Source organism: Myxocyprinus asiaticus, chromosome 28 (assembly GCF_019703515.2).
Source record: "Myxocyprinus asiaticus isolate MX2 ecotype Aquarium Trade chromosome 28, UBuf_Myxa_2, whole genome shotgun sequence".
Lineage (NCBI taxonomy): Eukaryota > Metazoa > Chordata > Actinopteri > Cypriniformes > Catostomidae > Myxocyprinus > Myxocyprinus asiaticus.
In genome coordinates this window covers 14,102,402-14,122,124 of record NC_059371.1, presented here as the reverse complement: position 1 = coordinate 14,122,124, position 19,723 = coordinate 14,102,402, and positions in this window count along the sequence as shown.

Below are 19,723 nucleotides of genomic sequence, written 5' to 3'. Positions count from 1 at the left end.
TTTTTTTTTTTACGTGTACAGTTTAGGTTATGATTCATGTACGTTTAGAATTAATGACTTTGAATGATCAAACTTGTGTAATTCAACAGACCACAGCATGGAGTGGACAGAGATATGGACATGTCACGCAAGCAATTTCATAGCAGGTGGTTTTGTGGTGGATGAGGAGAGCGTGAGGTCAAGGGAGGGGGGATTAAAAATTTCCTTCATCTTTTTAGCAGGAAATAACCCCCTGTCCTTTCTCAACCCTTAACCTTCCCCTCTTCTTATCTTACCTTGTAAAGACAGGGATATTCATCATGCACGGGCATCTCAATGGCTCAGTGCCAGAGGCTGCTACACTCTGGCCCTGTTTACATCTGGTATTAACTTCCATTTGGCGTGATCCAAACAAAAGTGTTCAGCACTGAGAGCTGTTTACACCTCGTAGTAACAGTAATCTCAAATGTGTTTCCTGTGAATAATTGTGATTGGATATATTTAGGGATGGGTCTCTGATTTTGTGACTATATGCATCAGTTTGATACTGGAGGTTTTAAAGCACAAAATGTGTTGCTTCCAAAAATAGATTTATTTTAATTTTGCCACAAATGTGATGTGCCGTCTCCGATAAGCATTTGTGTTTATAGTACAAATGTGATGTGGTTACATGTGTTTCTGACTACCTGTGTGGTTTGAGTGATCAGATCACAAAACAGATCAGCACAACACACTCTACAATAAAGAAAGAATGTGTTGGACTCATGACAGTGGAAATTGGGCAAATGTGTTTCGTAGTTAAGCAAAATTAAATCCATCCATCCATACACACACACCGTATATTTAGTTGCAGCACATTTTTTCATTTAATGAATACAATGAAACTCATTGTTGTGAATTAAGCATTTGAAAAATTTGATGGGTTAACTGTCTAAGCTTTCAGCGGGCTGCAGCAACTAATTAATATAATCTAAATATCACTAAAATGATAAAAAAATCAATTATGAAAATAATCTACAATGAATTCAGTTATGATTAGTTGAAGGTCTTTGCACTTGCATGACAAACCTCCATCTGTGACGCCACTTTACAGTAGTGAAAACGTATTTTGATAGGAAAAAAGACTTTTAAAAATGGTACAGAGCTGCATCTGAAAAGAGCCCAAACCAAGCACTATATAAAATGTTTGATAAGCTCATAGTTTTGTGTGGGTTGTCAGGTGCTATAACAGATTCCTTCTGCTGTTCAATGTTCTTGAGAGATATTTAACCCCAATATTTAATTGTCCTTCTTTTTATATTTGTTACATTTCTTTAATTTATATTTATATTGCAAGATTTTGCATTTGGGTTTTTTGTAGCCTTCAATTTGCACATTGTTTGAGGACACCATTCGGCAAAATGTGGAATAATGTTTTAAAATACAGGAAATTCAATTTGGCTTTCTCATTTGATTAACCAAAGAATTAATCAACAGAAAATAACCTATTATCAAAACATTGTTTTATAATGTGTTGTATTAAATCATGAGTGATTTAATGATGTCATACCAGCTGGGACATATTACCCTTGCAGGCTCACTATTGGCTGATTCAGTGGTTGAGGGTGGTCATTTTGGGTCGACATCTATGGGATTATATTTGTGCCAATTGTTTTGAACGTAACTTTTCAAGAAACGAATAAAAATATAAAATAAGATAATAAAGAAAATAAAAATAAAATCAAAGGCAAAACTGAAACTCAGTCTTCAAATAAACAGCATCATTTGTTAACGATATTCTCTGTTTGCGTTTGCTGATCAGGATTTACGAATGCGCTGCTCGAGTTTTCAGTCACGAGTCCAAAGTTTTCAGTTAGGCTCTCTGAATTTTCGTTTGCAGTTCTGGCACAAAACTCTCGTGTGGGCGGGGCTAACTGAGATGAGTTCTCATTGGCTATTGATTTTTTGATTGACAGCTCTTTGACCTGGAAGTAGAGGTTAGTCAGTGGAAGGGGCTCTGGTTCAGTTTTGCATGTAAAAGTGCGAGAATCTGCAAGCGTCTTCATAATTCATTAATGTTTAGTGATGTATATTTAGGCGTTTGCTTTTGTATTATATCTGTAGTTTTTTTCTCTCCTAATACTTTGTTGCGATAAGCTTTCAGGAGCAGCAATAACGAATGCCATCACCAAGAAAACACTTAATTACCCAGCACATGCACTCAAACCATCACAGTTCCCACTTTATTATTATTAATTCTGAAGAATTTAAACAGATTATGAAAATCACAATCAAGCATGGAGCTTGGTTTCACATGATGTAAATCTTTAAGGATATTGCATTGCATGGGTATTCAATCCAAATGTTTTTGTTGAAAGACATTTTAAATAGTGCTTCAAAATGTGACTTTTAACAAACCAGCTTAGTGGTTGATTTTAAAGTTTGAATGGATAAAACGATTAAAATTGTTGTGGAAATCAAATCACTTTATTAGTGCAGTTCCGTCAACATTGCAGTCATGTAATTATAAGATATTTACATTTATGCATCTGGCAGATGCTTTTATCCAAAGTGACTTACAGTGGCCTTATTACAGGGACAAACAAACAAAGTGCTTTGCTCAAGGACACAATGATGGTGGTTGTGGGGATTGAACCAACAACCTTTTAGCTTACCAGTTCAGTGCTTTAGTCCACTACACCACCACCACTCCGAAGACATACAGAATACACATCGTGTGTACACGTTGTATACAATATCCATATTACATAATACACACATTGTACACAATATACAGACAATAAAACAATAAATAACATAGACAAATAATAATAATAATAATATACATATTTTTTTATGTGTTACACCATTTATAATTTAACACTCATGAGGATGCCAACACATTAGAGGCTTGTTTCTTTTTATTTATTCAGTGTTCCTGTACTGTAGATTTAACTGTTACTGTACAATTTAATTAGTCTGGACAAACCATATATCATTTTATATGTCTTCACCTCAAGCATCGATAAGTGCACAATCAAGCTAGAGAATGATCATTCACGTTTATTTTCAGACATCAGATGTCAGTCATAATTTATCATCTATATAACTCACCTGTTCCTGGTCTAGAGATAAAGTTCTGTACAAATACACTATTATAATTGGTCTATAATCTTCAAGTGGTCTCAGGTATTTTTATAAGCATAAAGGATGTTAATATAATGAAGCCTGAATGTGACATGGAATGTGCCTGATGCAAGGGTCCTTCCTAGTGATGTATCTGTAACATAAGCTTTCCTTTCCAAGTATGCATTCTATAGTACGTGGTAATGAGTGCAATATCAGGTATTAATATTCATTTGTTTGTCAGAATGCTAGTCAGAGACTAGTGTATATAAAGTGTCTAATGTAGTCTAATAAAGTGTAACTGTTTGTGTACTTGTGAACTGTGTTTGTTTGAATCTAGAACGCAGAACAAATTTAGTAGAACATAGTCTGCATATGACTGCACTTAATGACTACAGACCTGTCGCCCTGACGTCTGTGGTCATGAAGTCATTTGAGAGACTGGTGTTGGCCCACCTGAAGAACATCACTGGACCCTTTCTAGATCCCCTTCAATTTGCTTATCGAGCAAACAGGTCTGTGGATGATGCAGTCAACATGGATTGCACCATATCCTGCAACATCTGGACAGACCAGGGACATATGCAAGGATCCTTTTTGTGGACTTCAGTTCAGCTTTCAACACCATCATCCCAGCTATTCTCTGGACTAAACTACACCAACCCTCTGTTCCCATGTCTATCTGTCAGTGGATTACCAGCTTTCTGACGGACAGGCTGCAGCTTGAGACAGGGGAAACTCACTTCCAGCACCTGTACAATCAGCACTGGTGCCCCCCAGGGATGTGTGCTCTCCCCACTACTCTTCTCCCTCTACACCAACGACTGCATCGCCAAGGACCCCTCTGTCAAGCTCCTGAAGTTTGCTGATGACACCACTGTCATTGGCCTCATCCAAGATGACGATGAGCCTGCATGCAGAAGGGAGGTTGAACAGCTGGCTGTCTGGTGCAGTCAAAACAACCTTGAGCTGAACATGCTCAAAACGGTGGAGATGACTTTAGGAGGAACACCCCAACACTGACCCCACTCACCATTCTAAACAGCACTGTGGCAGCAGTGGAGTCATTCAGGTTCCTGGGCACTACCATCTCACAGGACCTGAAGTGGGAGACACACATTGACCCCATTGTGAAAAAGGCCCAGCAGAGGTTGTACTTCCTTTGCCAGCTGAGGAAGTTCAACCTGTCACAGGCGCTGCTGATACAGTTCTACTCAGCAGTCACTGAGTATGTCCTCTGCACTTCAATAACTGTCTGGTTTGGTTCAGCTACGAAATCAGACATCAGAAGACTACAAAGGACAGTTCGGACTGCTGAGAGGATTATTGGTTGCCCCCCCCCCCTCCTTCAAGAATTATACACTTCAAGAATGAGGAAAAAGGCTGGAAAAATCACTCTGGACCCCACTCACCCTGCCCACTACCTTTTTGAACTGTTGCCTTCTGGCCGACGCTTCAGAGCTCTGAGCACCAGAACTGTCAGGCACAGGAACTGTTTTTTCCCTCAGGCTATCCATCTTATGAACAGTTAAATTACCCCATTGAGCAATAACTATGTGCAATACACAGTTTAGTCTTTTTTATATTTATCCAACACATCCAACCTCTTCTGCCATTTCATTCCTCTGGGAAAAAAAACAAAAACATTTGCACTGTACATAACAGATTTGTATTTGCACTGTACATAACGTATAACAGATTTGTATTAGATTGCACTACGTATGTGTATGTGTGTGTGTATGTATGTATGTGTGTGTTTGTACGTATGTGTATAATTCATTTTATTTTTTATTTTTTATTATTATCTATGTCTTGCTGCTGTTTTTGTATTGTTTTTGTATTGTTGTACACTGCAAGCTCCTGTCGCCAAGACAAATTCCTTGTATGTGTAAGCATACTTGGCAATAAAGCTGATTCTGATTCTGTTTCTTATAATATCACAGTATAATATAGCCTGGAGCTCCAGGTCATTCAAAGATGATGTCAGGGGATGTATTTATCCATGCAGAATAGCAAGATTCTAGTCTGATAAGGGGCAATGGATCTCTGGTTCCACCACTCCATCATCTGGGTCATAAGAATTTGGTTTGTGCTGTTAAATGAAAAGGAAAAGAGATTATAGTTAAACACAACAAACGGCTTTGAACTCCAATGTAACAAATGGCTGATCTAAATTATTAATTAATTTATTTTATTTTATTAGTTTTGTGATTACTTCTAAAACCAATTTCTAGAACGTGGATGTGGCTACCCTTAAAAAATTAAAGAAATGGCTTATGTCATTACTCATAGCCTCATTTTATTTCAAGCCCATATGTATGACTTTCTTTCTTTCATAGAACACAAAATGAATTTTTATGTAGAATGTTTGGGACTGATAGCCTCAGTCCACATTTTCACATATGTGAAAAAGAAGAATTTCACTGTATATGTGCAAATGTATAATGTGTGATAAATAAAGAAAATTAATTATAATTACAATTAAATTAATTATAAAATTACATTCACTTTCATTGTATTAAAAAAAAAGTACTGAAACTGAATTATAACATTCTGACTTTTGTGTTCCATGGAAGAAGGTCATACAAGTAAATAATGACAGAACTCTCATTTGCTAAATCCATACAAATATAAGTCATTCCTTAATCGGGTTAGAATAACTTCGTCCTGACAACTAATGTACAATTAAACATAATATAATTAAAGAACGGGCTAAACCAAGATCAAACTGCCTTATACTGTTCTGCTCACTAAGGAGCCTCTTATAAGACAGGGAGGAATTGTTTTTTTTCCCTTGCAATTAATTAACAATGATTTTACAACAGTAACCATAGTCGAACTAAGGTATTTGTAGTAAAAACCATAGTAATCACATCATTTGCCATGGTTTTACTATAGTAACCATAGTTTAACCAACCAAAAAAACATGGTTACTACATTCATTGTTGCTACAATATTACTACAGTAATCCAAGGTTTCCGGCCAAAAAAAAAAACCCTCCCTGTCTCAAACCCTCCCTGTCTTTTGTCTGAAAAGGCAATAACTTTAAGATAATTACTCTTAATTATACTGACTTACCTCAGGCAGCCTCGAGTGTTCTGTTGATGATGATGACAACGATGAAAAAAAAAAGTTCAATAATGATAATAAAGCAATATCACACTGGCAATCGTGCTGTATGGGCCTATATCAGCACCGCTGTGATTCGGCCGTAAGCCGAGTGCCGCAGTTAATCACAGCTGTGCTGATTTAGGGCCATACAGCACGATTGCCAGTGTGATATTGCTTTTATACAACAGTTCAACGAACAAATAAACAAAAACAAAAAAATTAGGAAAAGATGAGGATTGTCATAAAAAAACACCACGGATCAGGATCTGCCATTGCTAGTTCAAAAGATGCGCACAAGACTCCGTTACTAAATTGAAAGCTCCACTTTAGAACTAGTAACGACGGCTTGGGCTGTTTCTAACAAGTTACTGGAGACACAAGAATGTGTGTGTGATTGTATTTGAGAGAGAAAGCGCAATTAAGCATGTGCGATTACCTGCATCTGTCTCCCAAGTATGAACAGTAAAGCTGTTGGTGTTTAACTCTATTCCTCAGCTGTAGTGTAGTGTTAGTCAGCTTGCTGAAGATGGTCAAATACATCCTATTTTCTCTGTGCAAAAATAGTCATCCGAGCAGGGGTCCTCCCTGAGTATTTCATGGTAGCCGGTGTGCAAAAGTCATTCAGTATAGAAACCATTCTCTTCTCCGCCATGTTAAATGTTTACATCTTCTCCCAATGTGGAAACTCCAGTAAAATAAGCTCCTTGAGTATGTGTGATTACTCAGTGTGTTGTGTCTCTCAGCTGTCAATGACTTCAAAGAAACTGCTCACTTGCTGACTGGCAGCCCTGACTCAATAACTCAACTGGCTCATAACACATGAACATGGTCTTTTGTCGCCACCTGCTGGCTAAAATCTTTAATGTCACAGGGATAAATGAAAAGACTGCACTGCTCGTACACTTTAGTTTAGAACACCACGAACACAAACAGAGTGATACAAACAGTGAAGCATCCAAGTGCTTATGTTCTGAGACATCAGCACTCTTGGAACGTCTCTTGTCCAATCAGATTCGAGAAACAGAACTAACTGTTGTATAATTTCAAAGAACCTTTTGAGGATTGTCAACTTAAAGGAAACTGAATCAATATGTGATCATTGAGAAGGATCCAGCAGGAGTTTCCCTGAAAGTCCCTCACTCTCAATGTATGTGTGAGAGAAATGTATTTACTATAAGACATTGCAGGAAAGAGGGAGATTCTTCAAGTTAATTAGGAGAGGTTTCTGTAGATACTGTGGGAATGAAGGCGGGTGTTTCTGAGCAAGAGATATTCTCACAAGAGACTTGCACACTTTCCTCTCATTCTCACCTTCTTTCACCTGTCAGGACTCATCAAATGTGTAATAAGGTTTTCTGTCTACATTATATAATGTCATTTCAGTAACTAGATAGAGCACAGATGTGCTAAGTACATTATATATGAAGGTCTAATGTCCAGATCACTAGCTCTTCATACTTAATACTGAGTTCCAGAACCAGACCTTCACATTTAGTGGGTGTGTATATGTGAGGGTGGGTGTGAATGTATTCCGTTTTCATTTTGATTTTAGGATAAGTAAATGCCACATTTCACATATTTATGTGAATAATTTCATACGTTATCTTCATAATTTAATTTTATTACTGGAAATATTACATTTAAGATGAATACACATTCTTGTTGAAATTAATTCTGTAATTTATTTTAAACACATTTGTGTTCAGTTATTGTATTCAGTTGATTTACCTTTAAAAACTTTTTTTAATAAATATATATATATATATATATATATATATATATATATATATATATATATATAATTTCAGTACTTTCAATTCAAAGTCATGTTTTTTATTATTCGTATTCGTTTTCTAAACAACGTTTAAGTTACGATTATTATCACCCGATGTCTGTGATTTCATGTACTGATTCGGACGGGACTAAGATCACTGTGTTTATTACAGAGTTCAAGATGTGGGCATTACAGCAGGTTGAACACACTGAATTAATTTAGGTGATAAAATTAAATGATATTTTAAACTTTATCTGTTTAAGTTTTAAATTATCATTTAAATATACATTTTAAATAACTAATGATTGAATTTATTGATTTAATTTTAATTTATGAATTATGCATTATAAATTACTTATTTTAAAAAGCCTATTAAAATAAACTTCACATGAGTTTATAGAAGTGGCTGCTTATAATAAATCCACTGAAATAATAAACAATACTTATCTGTGAATTATATAATTATAACATTAGGTAATTGCGTGGAAAAATTACGATGAATGATGATGATGAACGTTACATTTATATAGCACTTTGCTAGACACTCAAAGCGCTTTACATAGTATAGGGGGAATTGCCTCAACCACCACCAGTGTGCAGCATCCACCTGGATGATGCAATGGCAGCCATAGCGTGCCAGTACACTCACCACACACCAGCTATTGGTGTAGAGGAGAGGGTAGAGTGATAGCGCCAATTCATGGAAGGGGATTGTTAGGAGGCCATGATTGATAAGGGCCCATGGGGGAAATTTGGCCAGGACACCGGGGTTACACCCCTACTCTTTACGAGAAGTGCCATGGGTATCTTACATAACCTGAGCAGTTTCCACGATTTGGCTTTCCTTTATAATTTTATTTTCGTATTTTTCTGTCGGATGAAAAAAAATAAACTATATGCAAATTGAAAGGCGCACAGCAGGCATTCTAGATGGTAGTTCAAGTAGGTCAAAATACATGAGGAAAAGCATTGTGAAAATTCAGTAATCAGCAATCACAGACATTTGCATTAGATTGACCATTGAGGACCATTGAGTTAACTGAAAAACATTATGTAATTTGCTCTGGAATTCTTACAGAAGTTGTGAGAGAAAAACACAGATTTATCAGATTCGGACGGGATTAAAATCACAAAGTATGCCTGTGAAACACGAATTTCTCTGATAATTACTCTGCTAATTCTAAGCGCAAATTAATTTTCGTGCCAGCGCAAAGCACAAGTAGGCATGGGTGGGAGTGTTTGCGCTAACTGTGGGTGTATGTGTTCAAATTGTGGGTGTCTTGTATGCCGGGTTTGAAGCACCAGCCAACCATCCAAATGCGAGTGAAAATCAACCGTGGCGGGTAACACTGTCAACTCACTAGCCAATTTGGTAGGTTATAATTAGAAGTTCTATCTATCACAATGCAGGCCATCTCATAGCCCTTTTCCACCGATATTGCAATGGTTCTCATGCTGAGCTTGTGCTTCGCTGGTTCACGGCCGGGGCAATCTTGAGCCTATTGTAAACCGGCCACGCTTTTCCACTGACCTGAGAGCTGGACGGTGACGTAACGTGTTACTGTCTACATGGTAGTTTCACTTGACTACCTCAAACATGAACAAACATGGTGCGTCACAGTGTGTTTGTATACGTGTAATTACATTATATTGTATGAACTATGGCTAAACTTGCTAAGTTCTGTAAACTGTTACAGTGAAATCATTATTTAAATTGGTGTAGCAGATGGTTGTTTTCATGGTTGTGTAGTAGAGAGGAGAGGAGAGGCAAGGATCTATTCTTAGGCTTTTAATGAAGGTGATGATGAAGATATCAACAACGAGGAGAACACAAAAAACAAATAAACTCTTAACTACACATTAACATACAAGTTAACTGAAATATATTCAGGAACCAATAGACATTCGAGAACTGACAAAGCGTGATAGAAACTAAGGGTACATATATAAACTAGGGGAATGACCAAACACAGAACACCTGGGAACAAAGATGGGGAACACATGGCTGTGATGAGGGCAAAGAATCATGGGAAACATAGTTCGGGGGAAACTAAAGACAGAGGATATAAACCATAACAAAGAGTCCTTGAAAACATAATGGAGATTAACTGTGACAGTTGTATTTGTATTTTTGCCATAGCATATAATATTATTGATTGATAATCCCACCATTTTACTTAACAGATTACCACAATCTTCAAAAACAAACCAATGCACAAAATAAGATGACAACAGTGAAAGAAAAGCTAACAAAGTCGGCAAATATAACAACTTACTGAGATCAGCTGCAGAGGAAACCGGTGATTCACTATTTATCACAAGTGTTACTGGCTGATGTAGGGCTTTACTTGTTGTTTAGATCAGTGTTACTATCAGAAATTATTGGTAATTATTTCTTTAGTTATTAATTAATATTTAAATTAATTAATTTAATCTAAATCATTAAAACCTCATATGGGGCTCCAATAAATGCAGTGCGCTACGTTTAGGAGCGGGTTTGGTTATTAGCAATAATTAATAATTATCAAAGATAATTATTAATTATTAAAATCAATAGAACATTGATGAGAATCAATGTTAGCTTTTTTAATCCTTTAAATCAACAATTATCAAAGATAATCACTAATCATTAACATCGATGAAACATTAATTAAAATGAACACAAGCTTACTGATCCTTCAAATTCAACAATCATCAAAGATAATTATCAATTATCAAAAATCAATAGAATATTAATAAGGATTAATATTGCTGGGGCATCACCCTGGAATCAGGGACAAATAACCAGATAGTATAACAGTCTCAATATTAGATTGTTTTCTTAGGAAAATCGACATCCAAAGAATATCGATTTTCGAGAAAAAAACAATGAATGAAGGCTTGAATCCGAGTACTGACATCCCGTTAGCATGACTCAGGTGTATGCAAAACAAACCAAAACACTTCTCTTTGAAGTATAACAAAGTTTATTTATGCAGTAATATCAATTAATAATTAATACAATGCAGTCAATAAACTTCCGGCTTACAACTACAAACTAAACAGTGATATGATTAGATATGGAAATCAAAATAATCCTATAACACATGAGGGTGTGTGTGTGAGAGTGTGTGTGTGTGTGTAAGGAGGGACGAGCACAAAATGGCGACGTGACTCTCGTGGAGAGTATGTCATGCGAGACTTCCTGCCAGAGAATATGGCCACGAAAGTGGGTGGAGAGAAACCAGTCAATGGTGTCTACCAGTTTACCGCATGTATCTGCTTGTACAATAGCTTAGGGACAAAGCTGAGCTTTATCACGAAGCTATCTACTAGCCAAAAATGTGTGCGAGAATGTTTTTTTAGGGGTCGTGTGTGTGTGTGTGTGTGGTTAGTACGAGAGAGAGAGAGAATTAAGTGACGGCCCCAAAGCCGGTTTCGCGATCGTGGGAGAGAAAGCAGCTGTTAGTTTATCACTCAGAGACACAGTGGACAGCTCGTAAACCGTCCCACAGTCTTTGATTCTTTAGTGGATAAACTCAGTTTGCCGGTCTCACCTGCGATGGTGGAAATGCACAACAGTCCAATGTGGTTGGACTACAATACAGCAAATCTCATTCATGATAATTAATAACCTGAGTATTAGCCGCAATTAGCGGACTCAGTGGTCCGTAAACTGTACAAGCAATAACCTTGATACACAAGAATAACACACTATAATATTCTATTTCTGCCCAGACGTAAACCTCTTACTTGAATCGCATGAGGATGCAGAATGTGTGTTCATCTGTCCTTTAACGCCAACTCGGTCCTCGAGGCTCGGGTGATGACGGGAGGCCGTTTCCTCACTCTGTCGGTGGGTGGTATGGCTGCTGATTCTCGGCGGGCTGGCGGAGAAATTAGCGACGTCGACTTGATTGAAGATGGAAGAGAAATCTTTTCTCTCTTCACTTCTGCAGACAAACGGATGAAGATGCGGATTGCTCGGCGGTCTCCTTCAGATCCGTTAGAGTGTTCGGTGGAACACAGAGTAATCTCAACTCGTCCAGCGAGATGGAGATTGTATGGCCACAGTTTCAAGTCGGACGTTACTTCCTTGTGCCACGAGGCTACACCTGAGAGCAGCGATGAGCTGTGTCTGCGCACGGCGAGCAAAGTTGCTGGAAGCAAATCTCGGAAGCATTTCAGAAGTATTTCTACTCCTGATGATGTCATGGTTGAGGTGCGTTCTGTCGTGTGCCTCATCCAATAGGAGTTGAGAGTTCGATCCTTTAGTGAGCAAGGCTTCATGGGATTTGTAGTCTGTTTTGGACTCCCTTTGTTTGATTTTGGTGCGGTTTTTATCAGTAAGACTTATGACTTGTTATGTGGGCCTGAGTTAGAATTAACGACAGTGTTAGGCCTGCCTTTGTCTTCTATCTGAATACATGAGGCCCAACACTGAATTCAGTGCCCCGTTAAGTTAGCAGGCTGGTTTGTGTCCGAGTCCAAAACATCGTTGCTCCATCCATGATGTAGAAACGACCTTGGGCAAATAGCCCAAATGAGGTCTTAGCACCACTCTTGAACACCCTGGTGCAAAATCAATACATAGGGGATTGATTGACAGGGCATGCAAATCACCAACCCTTTTAAATGATGCCAATGCTACTAGTAGGGCTTTAAGAGTCAGAAATGTATCAGCGACTTTTGCCAAGGACTCAAATGGAGCACCCGAAAGTGCCTCAAAAACAACAGATAAATCCCATAAGGGAACGTGGATGGGACGAAAAGGTCTAAGCCTGCGTACCCTGTGCATAAAACAAGAGAAAGGAGAATGTCTACCGACAGAGACTCCATTGATAAAAGCATGCCTAGCCGCTATAGCAGCAACATAGACTTTAAGCATTGCCGGGGAAACCCCAGCCCCAAAATGCTCTTGCAAAAAATCTTGCACTGTACCGACAGGGTGGTGAGCTGGATTTTCACCTTGTGCTGTGCACCAAAAAGCAAAAATACGCCACTTGAACGTATAAAGCTTCCTAACTGATGGAGCACTTGCATTCAGAATGGTATCAGTCACAGCAGGTGATAACCCATCATTCAAAAGAGTGCCACATTGATGGAACACACCCAAATGCTGCCCCGAGCCTGAGACAACATGTCTATTCTGACTGGAATCTCCCAAGGAACTTCCTCCAAGAGACAGACCAGAGTCGAAACCCATGCTTGAGATGGCCAAGAAAGGCACCACTAACAGAAGCCAAACCCAATCTTCCCAAACTCTCTGCAGAACTGCGTGCAGCAGACTGATTGGTGGTAATGTGTAAAGACGCGTTGTTGGCCAAAGATGCGCCAATGCATCGATGCCCAGCAGTGCCGGGGCGAGAGGGAAAACCAGAGGGGACAGTGTGATGTCTAGCTCGAAGCAAACAGGTCCACTTCCGCTCTGCCGAACCTTCTCCAGATTTGCTCCATAATCTGAGAATGTAATGTCCACTCTCCAGGGATCAAGCCCTGTCTGGACAGGAGATCTGCCCCCAAATTCAACCAGCCTGGGACATGCACTGCTCGTAGAGACAGCACATTTTCCCGTGCCCACAGAAGAATGCGATGTGCCAATCTCAGCATGGCATGAGAACGCACTCCTCCCTGGCAATTTATGTAGGACACAACCGGCTTGCTGTCCGACCGAATGAGGACATGGCTGCCCTGAATCTCCGGGAGGAAAATCTTTAACACGAGCAGCATCGCGAACATCTCCAGACAAATTATGTGCCAATATTGCAGCTGGCCCGTCCAAACTCCGTAGGCTGGATGACCCTCGTATACAGTGCCCCAACCCATGGAGGAGGCATTTGTCATATTAACTTTGTGGCGACACACCTGTCCCAACGGAACAGCCAACATCAAAAGGTTGACTTTAAAGAGACAGAATGCATGCCTCAGTGGTTGAAGTCCCTTTGTGGAGTTCATCCAGCACTGAAAAGGCCCAGGTGAATGAGAGTGGAAGCTGTAATCAAGAAGCCTGTGAAATGTTCTCACAGGGAGAAAGTGTCCCACTCTGAACATAGCTAGATACTGGTGGAATAACAGAACGTGAACTGGAGAAAGACGCACCTGCATCACCCGTGAATTCAGCTCCACCCCTAGAAACAGAGTTTGTTGCCTTGGCAATAGGACACTCTTGTGTAGATTTACACACTGCCCTAGATTGCTCAAATGGCTAGAAATGACATCTCGGTGTTGGGCAGCCAAAGTCTCAGAGTGGGCTAGCACCTACCAGTTGTCGAGATACGTTGAATACTTTTTTTTTATATTAACATTTTTATTGATTAAAAACAACAAAAAAACAGGATTACACAAACAGAACATACACACACTGAATCAATTTATAAAATAACAACACAACCCCCCCACTATATACATCCAGTGGTCTGACACAAAATGAAAGTAACCACACCCTTATATAGCCTGTCACTGAGCACCCTCCAATAAGGCCACAAACCTGCCCCATTTTCTGTAATATGCAGCCTAATTGCCAAGCCGTCTATACGACATCTCTTCAAAAGACGCTACCTTGCCCAATTCAGTGCACCATTCATAAAAAGAGGGAGCGATCGTAGATTTATCTGAAATTATCTGTCTCCCGATCATCACGCCAATGAGGATCCAGCTCTTTGCATACCCATCGGCTATATCAATAACCGCCCCATCACCCAACACGCAAAGTCTGGGACAGAACAGAACCTGAGTGCCCAGGACCTCGTAAACAAAATTTTGGACTCTCAACCAAAACTCCTGAATCCTCAAACAATACCAGAAGGCATATATTAAATTGCCATCCTCCAGCTAGCATCGCCAACAGGTGGGTGTGTCTTTTAAACCCAGCCTATACAATCTAGAGGGGGTCCAATATAATCGATGCAAAATCTTAAATTGCATCAGATGCACCCTTGCATCTCTAGATGTAGAATTGATGTTTTTGAGGATCCTAGTCCACACTCCCTCCTCCAATACTAAGTTCAAATCTTTCTCCCATAATCTCTTGAGAGAAGTTGAAGTTCCGTTCCCCAGACACTGAATTAACAGTGAGTAATACACTGATGCCTCATGACCTTTCCCAAAAGCATTAATCACCTCTCCCAGAGTATCTGCTGCTTTAGGTGGATGTATGCTACTCCCAAAAATAGTACAGAGCAGGTGGCGCAGCTGTAAATACCTATAGAACTGAGATCTGGAAATCCCAAAATGCTGAACCATATTTTCAAACGTCTCAACACTCCGCTCTCATATAGGTTGCCGAGTGTAGCAACCCCCCTCACAATCCACTCCGACCAGCAGAAAGGGGGCCTATCAATACCTAATTTTGGGTTCAGCCATATGCTCGAGTCGACATTTAAATAAATGTCTGAATTAAACTCTCTGGCCACTCTTGTCCAAATCATGTGCAAATGTGAAATAACGGGGTGTGACTTAACTTCTCAGGTTAGTTTAATAGAAAGACTTTGCAATGGTGAAATAGGGGCAAGGACTTCCTGTTCAATAGAAAACCAGGGAGGGGCTCTCTCAGGTGGAAGCGACCAATGAGCCAAATGCCTGAGACCGAACGCATAATAATAAAACAAAATCTTGGGTAGTCTAACCCACCTTTGTCAATCAGCCTATGTAATATGTTGGAAAGTAGTCTGGGATGTTTACCATTCCAAATGAAGGACTTCACAATTCTATCAAATTGCTTAAAATAAGAGAGGGGGATATCTATAGGGAGTGACTGTAGCAGGTAGTTAAATTTTGGAATACAGTTCATTTTAATAACATTAGTCTTCCCAATCATCGATAAATGTAATGAAGCCCATCTGTCCACATCGCTCGAAAACTTTTTAATTAAAGGGTCAAAATTAATTCTAACTAAATCAGACAAATTTGCTGGGAATAAAATACCCAAATACTTAATGCCCCGTTTGGGCCACTGAAAGGCGCCTGGCTGAAAGGCCGTTACTGGGCAGTACGCAGTCAGAGCTAAAGCTTCAGATTTAGACCAGTTGACTTTGTATACAGAGAACTTGGAAAAGGAATTAATAATTTTGTGTAGGCAAGGCATAGATCTAGTGGGGTCAGAGACAAATAATAAAATATCATCTGCGTAAAGCAGAAGTTTATGCGCCACATCTCCCGCCACCACCCCTGGAAAATCATCCTCCTTTCTTATCGCAGCTGCTAATGGTTCCAGGGCAAGACAGAACAATAATGGGGAAAGAGGGCAACCCTGCCGAGTGCCCCTATCCAGAGTAAAATAATCTGAAATTAATCCATTTGTTTGTACCACTGCTACAGGGTGTCTATAAAGTAACTTAATCCAACCAATGAATGTACTTCCGAACCCATACATTTCTAAAATCTTAAAAAGATAATCCCATTCTACCATATCAAATGCCTTTTCGGCGTCAAGTGAAATGGCAGCGACCGGAGACTGATCATTCGCTACTGACCACATGATATTAATGATATGCCTAATGTTATCAGAAGAGCTGCAGCCCCGAATAAACCCCACCTGATCTATATGTATAAGAGATGTTATAACCTTACTTAAACGATTAGCCAAAATTTTTGACACAATTTTTACATCTAGCTGGATCAGGGAAATTGGACGGTAACTTTTACACTCGCTTGGATCTTTGTCCTTTTTAAGAATCAGACTGATCTGGGCTTGTGTCATAGTTGGAGGAAGCTTTCAATTCTTTAATGATTCTGTATAAACTTCTAACAAATGTGAAGCCAGTTCCGTAGCATAAGATCTAAAAAATTCAGCAGCAAAACCATCTGGCCCCGGAGCTTTGCCTGTAGGTAAGGCCTTAATTACCTCATCAAGTTCCTCCAAGTTTGTCTCAGAACCAAGATAATTTTTTTTGCTCAGTTGTCAGTTTAGGAAGTTCTAATGGTTCCACAAAGTTTCTAATATCTTCATCAGTTGACGAAGACGTAGAACTATAAAGATCAAGATAGAACTCTTTAATAGCATTATTAATATCAGTGGCCGAGGTAAATATTTCACCACCAGCAAATTTCACTGAGGGAATGGTAGAAAAAGACTCTCTCTGCTTTATATATCTAGCCAAAAGCTTCACTGCTTTGTCCCCCGACTCAAAATATGACTGTCTTGCCCTGAATAACCAAAACTCCACTTTCCGTGACAAAATAGCATTATATCTGAGTCAATTCTCTGAGGCCATCAGACGAAATTCTGCGCTTCAGCTCTGCCTCTGCACTTTTAATATTCCCCTCCAACTCCACAAGTTCTCGTGCTTTGGATTTTTTGGTGAATGAGGCATACTGTATGATCCGACCCCTAAGAACCACCTTAAGTGCCTCCCAAGCCACGCCCACAGAAGATACTGAGGACCAGTTGGTCTCCATATAAACATTGATTTCGGTCTTTAACATTTATTGGAAATCAGGATTTTGCAAAAGGGATACATTAAAGCACCAACTATATGATTTATTTTTCTCCGTATGTGGCAACCTCACCAGGGCGTGATCCGAGACTAAGATGTTTCCAATTGAGCAATCAACAACAGATGAAATGAGGGACTTAGATATAAAAAAAAATCTATTCTAGAATAAATCTTATGGACTGATGAAAAAAATTTATAGTCTCCAAACCCAGATGGGTTCATGGTTTATAGTCTCCAAACCCAGATGGGTTCAGAAGTCTCCAAATATCTACAAGACCAAGATTTTTACACATCCTGTGAAGCGTAACTGTTGCTCTAGGGGGTTACACACTTTTGCTTCACTATGATCAAGAACTGAGTCCATCAAACAATTAAAGTCTCCTCCCAATATTATATCATGAGGGGTGCCAGCGGTTTGCAGCATCCCTTCAAGATCTATAAAAAACCCTGATCATCAACATTAGGCGCATAAATATTAGCCAAAATCAACCTTTGCCCCTGAATTTCTGCTAAAACAATAATGACTCTTCCTAATTTATCTTTAATCTGTTTGAGAAATTTGAATTGTAGATGTTTATTTATCAGTGTAATGACCCCCCTGCTCTTACTTGAGCCAGCACTGAAGAAAACATGTCCACCCCATATCTTATCAAATTGTTCAGCTTCCTGTGGGGAAAGATGTGTTTCTTGAAGAAACACTATATCATATTTCTTACGTTTAAGAAAATAAATAACCTTCCTTCTTTTTATAGCATGCCCGATCCCATTCACATTCCATGTGGAGAGAGACAACTTATTCATATTAACATTTGACATATTGATATAATAAAAAAAATAAATTGTGTCAAAAACAAGATTACACAGACCACATTCCCCATTAATGTAACAATCACACCCTGAGCTTCCCCCCAAAAAAAAAAAAAAAGAAAAACGTGCGCATTAACCTCGCTCACGATAGCGCCAACCCGCGTCAATCCCTCTAAACTCAAAGAGTCCATGAACGCCTACGAGAGCCCCTGCGACAACTCTGCCATCGGATTGCTCAAGTTCTGCACAAATTTTGTGAGGCAAAATTACATAATAGAAAATACTTTGTAAAACAGACCCCAGCCAACAGGCGGAATAACAGAAAAAACATGTAGGCTCATTCACAGAACCGTCTCGAAGGTGTGATCCTCTGCAAAACAAACTCCAGCTGATATAAAGCTGTTCAGTTTCCTCGGACAGACAAACAATTGTTCAGTGAGCCGGCTGTTATGAGTTCAGCAGATGACTTATTCATTCTACTGTCCCTTAAAAATACTCCACAAAAACAAACTCCAGCCAACAGGAGGCATAAGCACAAAGAACGAACAGATTTATCCACAGCTGTTCCAAAGGAGTGTTATTCAACAGAACAAGCTCCAGCCACTAGGCGGAGCCAGCACGAAAAACAAAACCGGCATCCCAGTTCCTCGGATGATCAAGAGCCAAACTAACTGGAGGCCGCAAAAAAAAAAAAAAAAAAAAAAGAAAAATACACCATAACTTACTCACCCAGTCAACTTTATAAAAGATGTCCTTTATGTGAGTATGTAGATATTTTGCAGTCATCCATAGTGTCCATTCTCAATCTGACCGGGAACTTCAGTGTAAAAAATGATCTTATAAATAAATAAATAAATAAAATAAAAATAAATAAATAAATGTATTCATTTATCACACATTTGCACATATACAGTGAAATTCTTTTTTTTTTTCACAGATCCCAGCTAAGCTGGGGTCAGAGTGCAGAGTCAGCCATGATACAGTGCCTCTGGAGCAGATAGGGTCAAGGGCCTTTCTCAATGGCCCAACAGTGGTATCTTGGCAGTGCTGGGCTTGAACCCCCAACCTTCTGATCAGTAACCCAGAGCCTTAACTGTTAAACCACCACTGCTCCTTCCATCAAAGCAAAAGTTTCTTGGAGTCATGCCACAAAAAAAACTCCAGCCGCTAGGCGGAGCCAGCACAAAAAGAAACAAAAATGGCACCCAGCTTCTTCAGATAATAGAGTCCCTGACACGCGTGTCAGTCCACTAATATAAGAAACATCAAATGGCTTACTCCAATGTATTTATGAAGGAGAGTGTCTGTTTTGGACCATTCTTCGTTTCTAATCTCAGTTTGGCCGGGAACATCAGTGCAAAAGTGATCTTCTGTTGGTGTAAGAGTTTCTTACATTCGTTGAACCGATCGCGTTTCTCTCTTGTCGAATTCGCAAAGTCCGGGAACAAGAAAACATTGTGATTCCTCCAAGAAAGCTTTCTTTTGCTCCTTGCCTGGCGTAACACGAGATCTTTATCGAATGATTTCAGAAATT